General features: G+C 43.6%; 1 protein-coding gene across 1 annotated transcript in view; it reads left to right on the top strand.

Annotated features, from left to right (window-relative positions):
• The first annotated feature begins 1,326 nt into the window (after positions 1-1,326).
• LOC135240107 (gelsolin-like) overlaps positions 1,327-8,506 on the top strand; it is a 31,919-nt gene continuing 24,739 nt past the window's right edge. Inside the window, exon 1 of the mRNA XM_064309386.1 lies at positions 1,327-1,560. The gene's annotated coding sequence lies outside the window, so the exon portion shown is untranslated. The remainder of the gene's footprint in view (positions 1,561-8,506) is intronic.

Raw genomic sequence — 8,506 nt, 5'->3', positions numbered from 1 at the left:
TTAAACCTTAAAAATTACAGAAAAAATAGCCTAAAATAGGATTATGATAACAAACTCACTGTTGTCACAGCAAAGTTTGTTGGTGGTTTTGGAAGCATTACCGTTCTCACTATGACGTACGGTAGTAGTGCAGCTTGTTGGCCTATTTGGTTGGTGATGTAATATTCTGACAATGGTGAAGCACTGTTACTTTGAAACACTGTTATTTTGACATTGCGTGTGGGCTGTCGTTTCAGAGAATATAATGAGCCAGTCACATGGACATAAACACAATACAGTGTATTTTTTTAAACAGAGAACCAAGCTCTTTTTAACAATTTAACTTTCCTAAGACCATAATATTTAAGTTGAGGACAAGTTAGGTTTCTTATAGTGATGTTTTGCATAATGTTAATGAAGAACACATTGTTTCAAGTGCAAAATATGTTGGCAATGCAATAAAAATAAAGCTACATGGAATGTAAATGCTATTTGTAAGCGGGCTCCAGTCACTGACTCTTATGCTGAACAAGGTTCTTTCAAATCGTATTTTAGAATAACATAGTCTATGTTGGTTGCAAGAATGAATTATTTGTATAGGATTACTCAAGTCGTTACGTCGTAAAACATTCGGCTTGCGATGGTGACGTCAGTGTCTGAAATGTTCTCTTACATTGCTCTCTCTCATTTATTTTAGTTTGTGGTGCAAATTTTCATTACATTACAGGCATTTGGCAGACGCTCTTATCCAGATCTCTTATCATTACTGGATCTCAGCCGTGTCTTTCATTGTGCGTGGCCTGTTTGAGATCTTTAAGACATAACACGTTAGTAAAAAGTAGTAAAAAAAAAAAACAACTATTTCAGAAACCTAGTTTTAATGGACATAAGTTAAATCAAACTTTTGTTTTCATGTAGGCTACTGAGGCAACACCTCGCTGGCACCCTTGCGAAGTCGCACAACAGTCATGTACAACCACTGCGCCAGGATGAATGAGGGGAACTTTGCTTATGCGTCAGAGACAACACACAAGTAGCCTACATTTTCATCAAACGAATGGAAGATTATTGAGTGAACAAACAACTAACGACAAAAGCTGTATGTAAGGCCTATTTTTAACTGTAGCCTACAAACATTTTTTAAATAAAGTTTTGCGCACGGATTAACAATTTAAATAGGCTATAAGATAATAAATGCACAAAAAAGGTAATGTGAGTATTCAAACGGGAGACAAAGCTAACATATTTTGTAGTGTATTCATCAGACCCTGTCTGCATTTCGGAAGGGTGTGCTAAGTGGAGCACCTTGCTATACCGGCACTCCGGCTGCAGGGGGGACACGAGACCGGCCGCGCATAGAGGGAGGGATCCATCATTACCCCTGCTCTCTCCGCGGCTCGAGCGCACTCCGGGCAGCGCAGTTAGTCTGTCTGTCTGTCTGTGACTCAGAAGGGAGTTGTCCCTGCCCACGCGCATAAAAACGTCCTACCGAAGCGACACACACCACCCAACAAAGATCACTCCGGGAGGAACAGATTTTCAGCGGATCGGTCCCGAAATATTATAATCGTTCAGCATCAGGTAAGGGTGGCGTCTGGAAAAAAGGTCCTCTATACGAATGTATTTACGCATCGTATCAGTGCAGTTTATTGCGACGTTTCTTTATCTTTTCATTTCGGAGAATCAGCCAGTGCCAATGTAAAGATAGCAATCAAAGGTGCCAGTGTAATTGGTTTCTCGACCCGTTACATCCCTTATGTCTTTATACACTTCTTCGTCGTATTGTCTGCTGTTTTCCTATTTAGCAAGGATATTTATTGAAAATTGTATTTGAATTCATAGCCTCCTTCTAGCGAGTTTGAGTCCGACTTCACACTTTTATAAGTTTTCTCCTGCAGCCTATTGGACGATAGGCTGGTTTCTGACTTTTCGAACAGTTTTCTACACCCCGACGCTCGCTTTAACATTTGTTGTTTCCAGCAAAATATTCTTTACTTCAGCCGTACATCAGTATGAGGTCTGTGGTTATCCAGCCAGTCCGTGCGGCTTATCGATAGATCCCATGCAGCGGTGGTGCAGCCGTCTGAACTGATTTACCGTTCAGCCTATAACGTTCTTTCATAAAAGTGGTTCCAGGATAAGAAAGCGAATACGAGAATGTTGCCTTACAAGGACTGGAAAGAATCGAAACGGAAGGGAATAAGCAGTTAAGGGGACACACTTTTATTGGGCCTAAATGTGAAACATTTCCACGTAGCCATTTCCACTTCATAAAGGATTAGTGGTTCGCAAAACTTACAAACCATAATGACTTTAATGTCTGTTCATGCCAGTTTATATTTAATGCATATTATGACGTACGCGTAGGGAACAGACAATCCGGAATAATTTACCAAGTCAACCAGCACCAAGCTTCACCGAAATGACACATCATTGGGAAGTTGAAGCCTGCACTTTAGAGCAACGCTGAAGAACCATAAGTAATTCCAGTGCAGATAAAATGCATTGCTCATTTTAATGAAATATTCACAAATCATATCTATACGCAACTTAAGCATGGATCAGAAATAATAATTATTGAATAAATGAGTTTATTAACGCGTATTTTAAAGCCTTGTGCTTAATATGAAGTAGAATAATATGAAAACGTAAATAAGTGGTCCTGTTCAAAGCTTCTATTTCAGTTATTAAGTGGGCTACTGCAACTGCAAATACTGTAACTGTAGCATCGTTTTGATCACGTACAAGTTTTACTTAAGGGCAGGGTAAACGCGACTCGTGCCACAAGCAAGTCGACACAAGACTAAAAATAAAACATTTACAGTTGATTAAACTGACTGCGAGGGCAACACCAAATCTATTTACATTGATTATGGCATCCCCTCTGAGATTAAATTTTGAAACAACACAAACCAACATATTTGCATTAAATAACAGTGTGGACATCGGCAGGCCTATTAAGTTTTCACGCAAACTGGGTGTGGCGTGAACATATTCCCCGTGGAGTAACTGAGCATTCCCAATGTAATTGCTGGGCATTCCCCGACTAATATTGACATAATAATCACCATGGAAACACACACAACTCTAAACAACTGATTTTCTAAATATAGGCCCATCTCCAGACAGCGTTTGAGGAAGAGCACGCGTGATGTTGACGGTTTGCCGTTAAGAGGCATTCAACTCATTATACGTGTGTCAAACCAAATGCAGAAGCGTTGCTGCAGGCTAAACAATGCACGCGGTGAGCCAGGGAGAAAATGCCCGCCCACTTGGTTGTTATAGATCCACAGTTCGTCGCTCACTTTAACCGCCATAAGAATCCTTTGTAGTATGTTTGCGGGACAATACTTAAAAACGCAATTTAAGAGATATCCTGATTAGACCCACATTTTTGTATCATCCAGAGAAGAAGCAAATGGTGGGTGTAATTAAATTCAAACTTAGTTTCCTTGGAAAGGAATGCAAAACTAAATATTTAACATTTTTTCAGTCCTTGTAGTGCTGTAATGAAAAGGCTAAAATAGTGAATTGCAGTTTATAGGGTGACCAGAATCCCTGCATGTATGCTAACACGCCCTCTGTGGACTTGCTCCACAGAGGACTTGAGTGTTGACTAAATACCTAAAATATGAAAATTGAAAATGTAAAAATACAAATAATAAACTACATCCCATTTGCACACTTGCAGATAAAAAACAGAAAAGTATCAGGGTCATATAGAAGGGATGGATTTGTTAGAAGGGACTGATCCCACAAACCCCCTTAAAATGGGCCTAGACTACAACGCCCAATAAACACATTTGCTGCTCTGACTAACTTTGTGCCATCCTGTCAAAGGTTTCGAAAAAATGAGGCTTTGGAATAGAAAAAATAATTTAAATGTTTTTAATTGTCCAGCAACAAGTACTCTACACCGTATTACTGCTATATGTAGCTACACGCTGATAATTGTGTTTTTTAGTATATTTGTGAGTGGAGTGCCACAACTGTAGTTCTTTAGCGAAAATGGTAGTTCAAAAGTTCTGAGTGTGATTCTGGCTATGATTATGATCTTTGTTGTTCATTTTCCCCAAACCCTTATTTACAGTAATCAGAAATAGTAACAAGCAATTCCAGTTATCTTCGGCTGTGGTGAACCAGGGATAAACTGGGAGGGATTTTTAAAAGGCAGGCACGTCCAATCACCTTTAAGGGGGATGATTAGGTGGCCAGGTGTAATTGGCCAGTTTGGAAATTTAGCCAGTATAAAAGGTCTAATGTCCCTCCCTACCTCTGAAATGGAAACCGAGGGCTCTTTTATTGGACCGGGCGAGTCAGGGAGTGTGTGACATCGTCTGCAATCTTGTCTGCGTGCTTTAAGCGTTTATCTCACCATTCCGTGGGAGCTGTTACTGTTACTCTGCATTTTGTCCCTTAGGCAGATTTTTAGACACTTACTGACAGTTGTTTTCAGAATTGAACCTTGATGGCTATTTTGTCCAAATGTACGAAGCTTCAGCACTTTGGGGTAGAAATGAACATGTGCATTTGCCCTTGTCCGTCTAGCTGTTTTTTTCAGTACATACTGAAAATTTAAGCAGCAGCTTCACTGCCAAGCTGTCAGACAGATTAGATTAGTGGAATGCCAGTCAATGCAACTGACACATCCGTGCTAGCAGAGGAAATGTAACGCCGGCTTCACCTGATTGGCCAGAGTGCTGTCTCTGATGTCATTCTGTATAACGCGTCTGTATTCGTTATTTAAAGTAATATTCAAAAATATATTTTCCTAGTGAGGATAAATTATGTACTTTATTTCGTATTCTTATGTATACAGGAATCAAAATGTATTTGGGTGGTGCTTTTATTTTATTTGAGAGGGACAGCACACAATAAATATATTGCACCAGATTCAGCTAAAAGCTAAGCTCCATCTGTTGTCCCTGGGTGGTAGGTAGGTCACAGTATTAAAAGAAAGCAGAGATCATGTACAGTAACATAATACAATACATAATACATTTTAAAGCACCGTTCTTGTACTTTGGGCATGGTTTCATGGGTAAGAATCCTTACCACAACCTTTGCAGCGAAGAGGAAAGGTTTTCAAAATATTGGAGAAAATATCAGTCTATTTTTCAGTAAAAGGATGTCGGGACTGAGCAGCTTTAAGTGCTGCTTTGAGTGCTTGGGGCTGTGTTAAGCACTGAGTACTGAGAACTGTGTCCAGCACTGTGTCGAACGCTGGGCTCTGTGTATAGCGCTCTGTGTTTAGCGCTGGGCTCTGTGTAGAGCGCTGGGCTCTGTGTAGCACTGGGCTCTGTGTGTAGTGCTCTGTGTGTAGCGCTGGGCTCTGTGTTTAGCGCTGGGCTCTGTATGTAGCGTTGGGCTCTGTGTGTAGTGCTGGGCTCTGTGTGTAGCGCTGGGCTCTGTGCGTAGTGCTCTGTGTGTAGCGCTGGGCTCTGTGTGTAGCTGTAGCGCTGGGCTCTGTGTTTAGCGCTGGGCTCTGTGTAGCGCTGGGCTCTGTGTTTAGCGCTCTGTGTTTAGCGCTGGGCTCTGTGTGTAGCGCTGGGCTCTGTGTAGCGCTGGGCTGTGTGTAGTGCTCTGTGTTTAGCATTGGGCTCTGTGTCTAGCACAGGGCTCTATGTTTACCGTTGGGCTCTGAGTGTGTAGCGCTGGGCTCTGTTTTTAGCGTTGGGCTCTGTGTGTAGCGCTGGGCTCTGTGTGGAATATTTCGTAAAAAATCCCACCTTATATACCGTTCCTCATGAAGCATCAGCAAGGTGACTTAGTTGCAGAAGCTGCCACCAGATATGTTCCAACAGTTACCCCCATTCCAGCCAGTACCTGTAGGCAGGCAGGCATATCTGCCGTTTTAATACATGACCCTGTGCATGCTGGGATATTAATTTGTTAATTGACTGAGGAGCAATGCCTGTGTGGCTGTCTCTTCTGTGCATATACTTGTAGAAGGTTATGCACCGATACACACAACCAACAGCTCCCAACTTAATTTGTGCTCCTCATTTGTGTGCCAAGTGATCTAATAAGTGTGTTGAAGTCAAAAGTCAAGATTTAACATGTTCATGAATAAAAAAAAGTGATTGAGGTCTTTATCAGAGGACATTTCAGGCCTTTACCCTCCTCCCAGGGAACTAGCTCAGCATGGACTTTGAACCTTAATTCTTCCTAAGCCATGGGCCAAACAACCAAGCCTATTCGCTCTCTCCTCTTTTTACAACACAATAATCTGCCAAATGCTTCCTGTTAAATGTGTTCCTTTGGTTTGTTTGAGCCCAGAGCAGGATTGGGAGAAGCATGCAGGGCTGAAATTGGAGAGGGGGGGGGGGGGGGGTTAAAATGGCTGCTCATGAGGTACAATCAGAAAAAGACAGCGATGATGAGTTCCTCCAAAGACAAAGAGGAACTTCTTTTTTGGAATGGGATGCTTAGCTGTGGAAAAATACGAGTCATTCCCCCCCCACCCCCGCCCCGCCCAGCTGCCCCCTGGTGTCCCACGGTGGTGTAGCGTCCACCAGCATCACGCCTCGCTGCAGTGCCTGCTGGGAGGCTTAACAAGGCCAGACCTGTCTGGGACTTAATTAATAAATAAACCGTAATGACCCCTCCTGGGGAAGTTTGCTGGGTTTTCATATCACGCCATACTAAGAAAGCGATCTCGCAAACATGTCACATCCAGATCAGACATGGGTTAAATACATATTTTACGTCCAGATGTTACACAGTTTGTTTTTAACCATTTGGTACACTGAATCGTTAAGATAAGACAAAGCATACATGCAGAATTATGCAAAATTCAGACTAAAGGAGACGGGGTGTGGGAAAAACCTCGTTGCTACAGGAGCAACTGCGCAGAGACCTGCTGTGTCCCAGAGGTTGCAGGTTTGATTCCCAGTCGGGGCCACTCCTAATGCACCCTTATGCACGTCAAAGCACTTAAGCTGAATTACCCCGCTAAATAAAGGGCTTTGTAGCAGACGGTGTCTGTTAAGCTGCTCTGGGTGAAGGTGTGTGTGTTAAGGTGTGATGGTTTTAAGCTGCTCTGGGTGAAGGTGTGTGTGTTAAGGTGTGATGGTGTTAAACTGCTCTGGGTGAAGGTGTGTTTGTTAAGGTGTGATGGTGTTAAGCTGCTCTGTGTGAAGGTGTGTGTGTTAAGGTGGATGTTTAAGCTGCTCTGGGTGAAGGTGTGGTTAAGGGTGGTGTTAAGCTGCTCTGGGTGAAGGTGTGTGTTAGGTTGATGGTTAAGTCTCTGGTGAAGGTGTGTGTGTAAGGTGGATGTTAGCTGCTCTGGGTGAAGGTGTGTGTAAGGTTGATGGTTTAAGCTGCTCTGGTGAGGTGTGTGTGTTAGGTGTGTGGTTAAGCTGCTCTGGGTGAAGGTGTGTGTGTTAAGGTGTGATGGTGTTAAGCTGCTCTGGGTGAAGGTGTGTGTGTTAAGGTGTGATGGTGTTAAGCTGCTCTGGGTGAAGGTGTGTGTGTTAAGGTGTGATGGTGTTAAGCTGCTCTGGGTGAAGGTGTGTGTGTTAAGGTGTGATGGTTTTAAGATGCTCTGGGTGAAGGTGTGTGTGTTAAGGTGTGATGGTGTTAAGCTGCTCTGTGTGAAGGTGTGGTGTTCTAGGTCTGATCGGTAACTGCTCTGGGTGAAGGGTGCTGTGTTGGTTGATGGGTAAGCGCTCGTGAAGGTGTTGTTAGGTGGTTTACTGCTCTGTGCAAACTTTTAGATGAGAGAACTTCTCTGTGGTCTGAAGCAGCTTGTCGCTGTAGGTGATGGCTAAATCTGCCTCGGGGAGTGTGCGTCAGGTGCAGAGCTGGGTGTTAAGCACGGTGAATGCCAGGTTAGGAGAGACAGCTGTTATTCAGGCTGATGGCTGAACATGCATTACTGCAGACTGGGTGCGCAGGGGGTGTGGCATTGTGGTACAGCTGCATCTTACTGTTATTCAGGCGACTGGCTTCGCAAACAGCAATTACTGCAGACTGGGTGCGCAGGGGGTGTGGGCATTTATGTAAACAGCTGCAGTCTTATTTTTGGAAACGGCTCCTTTGCGTTAAATACAATCACGCACCGTCTGTTAGCTGCACCCCAGCCGTGTGATTTTTTTACCTGTCAGATTAATCTATTCTCTGTTAGGAGTTTAATTGACGCTGCATAAATCATGGGGCTGTTTTTACACGCTGCCTGTCCCGTGCTGGCTGAGGAGCCCCTGTGATTTTTGGATCCGAGCGCTTGGTTCTGTTGGGGTTATCCCGGCAGAGTCTGAGCGCTTGGTTCTGTTGGGCTTATTCCTGGCAGGGTCCGAGTGCTTAGTTCTGTTGGGCTTATTCCCGGCAGGGTCAGAGCACTTGGTTCTGTTGGGGTTATCCCCAGCTGGGTCAGAGCACTTGGTTTTGAGTACTTGATTCTGTTGTGGTTATTTCGGCAGGGTCCGAGCGCTTGGTTCTGAGTACTTGGTTCTGTTGGGATTATCCCAGCAGCGTCCGAGGTCTTACTGAAGCCCCGAAGATAGGGAAGCAGTTCCAGCTCTGAACT

The sequence above is a fragment of the Anguilla rostrata genome, chromosome 14, assembly GCF_018555375.3.
Source record: "Anguilla rostrata isolate EN2019 chromosome 14, ASM1855537v3, whole genome shotgun sequence".
Taxonomy (NCBI): Eukaryota; Metazoa; Chordata; class Actinopteri; order Anguilliformes; family Anguillidae; genus Anguilla; species Anguilla rostrata.
The sequence above is the reverse complement of the archived record's forward strand: the minus strand, read 5'-3'. Positions and strand labels throughout refer to the sequence as shown.